We start from the raw sequence: 2,451 nt of genomic DNA, 5'->3' as shown, positions 1-2,451 counted from the left end.
CAGCACTTTGGGAGGCTGAGGCGGGCAGATCACAAGGTCAGGAGTTTGAGACCAGTCTGGCCAACATGGTGAAACCTCGTCTCTACTAAAAAATTAGCCGGGTGCAGTGGTGGGCACCTGTAATTCCAGCAACTCAGGAGGCTGAGGCAGGAGAATCGTTTGAACCCAGGAGGCGGACGTTGCAGTGAGCTGAGATCACACCACTGCACTCCAGCCTGGGTGACAGAGCAAGACTCCACCTCGGGGAAAAAAAAAGAAAAAGAAAAGAAATATGTGTGAAATAAGTCATTTAATTCCATTCATTATTTTTAGATAAATCACATTTGGTAACTTTACTGAATCATAACAATTATGTACATCCTATCAATTTAAATCTGTCAGTTTTCTAGAAACACATTTTATTCATATACTCTGAACAAACTGAAAAATATTTCTAACACCAAAGTGATGAAAATAAGTCTGCATTTTTCTATGTGTGACACATAGAAGCAAAAGGCGAAGATGATCAGTTGATGATGAAAGCAGTAGGATATGTGCACTTTGTTAGGTTTTTCAAAAGAAGAAACTTTTTAAATGATAGATCATTTAAAAAGTAAATCATTAGGTATGTGAGTCTGAGGTCCTTTTAAAAATGATATATTGAAATATTTAAAGAAAGTTTTATTTTAAAAGTCCTTTTCATAAAGTAATAATTTATTCATAATAAGTTATTTGATCAGTTTAAATGAATTTTACTCAGTTACTACCCAGTTTATTTTACTGAAATTCGCATGTTTTCACACTCCCGCTGCTTCTCTCAGCTGTCACACAGCATCCACTGTGAGACTGCACCATGTCAGCCCTGCCTGTGGTCACTTTCATCTTCTGGTTCCTATGATCTAACCTCATGTCCTCACTGGGTTTGCACCATTGCAGGGGAATGCATGAATCCACACCCTGAAGACCAGAACGGAGGGAAATAAAGCTACATCTATTTTTACTGATTCACATTTGATACTTTAAAGCCCTGATTTTTTACCCACAAATTAAAATTTTCTTCCTTCAGTTTTATGCCCAGTTTACAGTTTGCAAGTATTGACTTCCTAGTAAGTTGTTTCAACCTAATTCCTCTGTTTTCCTTTTCAAGTTCACAGGAGGCATTTTCCAAGTCAGTTGTGTTTCCGTCTCCTACTTGGCCCTATCCACGTGACACAGGGTGCAAGGCCACAGAATTAAACGTGAGCAGTAGCTGCCGGTGTATCTCCTTTCGTACCCAGAATCCTCCCAGGAACCAACTGATAAAACGATTCTGAAAATAAGAGCTCCCTGTGTGAGACAGGGAGGAAACTTCCCTAACCATATTTAGCCAAGAAACAGTGTAAGTCCCCAAGGAGCGGTCTTCAGCAGCCATTGCATGATTTCATGAAGTAGCTGCTCCTTGACAGGCAGTAGTAAAACACTTAAAAAAAAAAAAAAATTCCATGTTTTCCTTCAAGTAGCTGTCACTCCTTTAGAAAAACGTTTCTTTAGGTCTACACCCTAAGGAAGGGTAATCTTTTGTGAATTTTTCTAAAGTTTGTGTTAGTCAGATTAAACAATGTACAGGTAATGCACATGGACAGGCCGATATCATGTTAATGCCTTTGGCCTGGATGCAAAATTAATATCCTACAATCAAATTATTATACAGCCACTGAGTTTCAAAGACTAGCTTCTTCTAGTACAAATGAATTATTGTATTCATAGACTACTTATAATAATCAGTTTTCCCTGAGCCCAAAATCTCAAAATGCACTACAGTTTCCTACTCAAATAGATGAAAATTAGAGCTGATCTCTATTCAACAAACAGAAAGGCACACATGACACTGTGCACCACCAGTTTTCACAAAACATTTAAAACTCTGCACCAAAATTTGGGAACAGAGAATTTCTTGGTGCATTTTACTGAACATATATATATATATTGTTTAATTACACTGGCAAACTTCTCTTGAATGAATGCAAAATGAGTCAATGCTATTTCTGTATTGGATGTCCAGAATCAAAACTATGGGAAAACCTTTGAGAAAATATATCTTAATACTAGAGATATTCTCTATAATGAAAGAAAAGACTGACATTTCCTCAAATACACAGTGCTTTCTCCCGTGTAGTTACCTTTAACATCCTTAAATGGAAATGCCAGGAGAAGCTCTGAGACAACAGTAAGTACAAAAAAGCCCAAGCGTCCATTCATTCTTAGCAAAGGAAGAGTTACTTCCTGTCACCTCACCCATTCGGCAAGTGACCCTTGCAAAGGCCACATACCCAAGTAAGCAATGCCTAAAAATCAGGAAGAGGGACGGCTTTACACATTACATCGATCGCAGTGCCATACCCTTAAGTTCAATATGAACTTTAAAAAAATAAATAAATAAAAGAGCTGGAGTCTCACTCTGTCACCCAGGCTGGAGTGCAGTGGCGCGATCTC

The sequence above is a fragment of the Mandrillus leucophaeus genome, unplaced genomic scaffold (genome assembly GCF_000951045.1).
Source record: "Mandrillus leucophaeus isolate KB7577 unplaced genomic scaffold, Mleu.le_1.0 Scaffold6, whole genome shotgun sequence".
Lineage (NCBI taxonomy): Eukaryota > Metazoa > Chordata > Mammalia > Primates > Cercopithecidae > Mandrillus > Mandrillus leucophaeus.
This window is presented reverse-complemented; position numbering follows the sequence as displayed.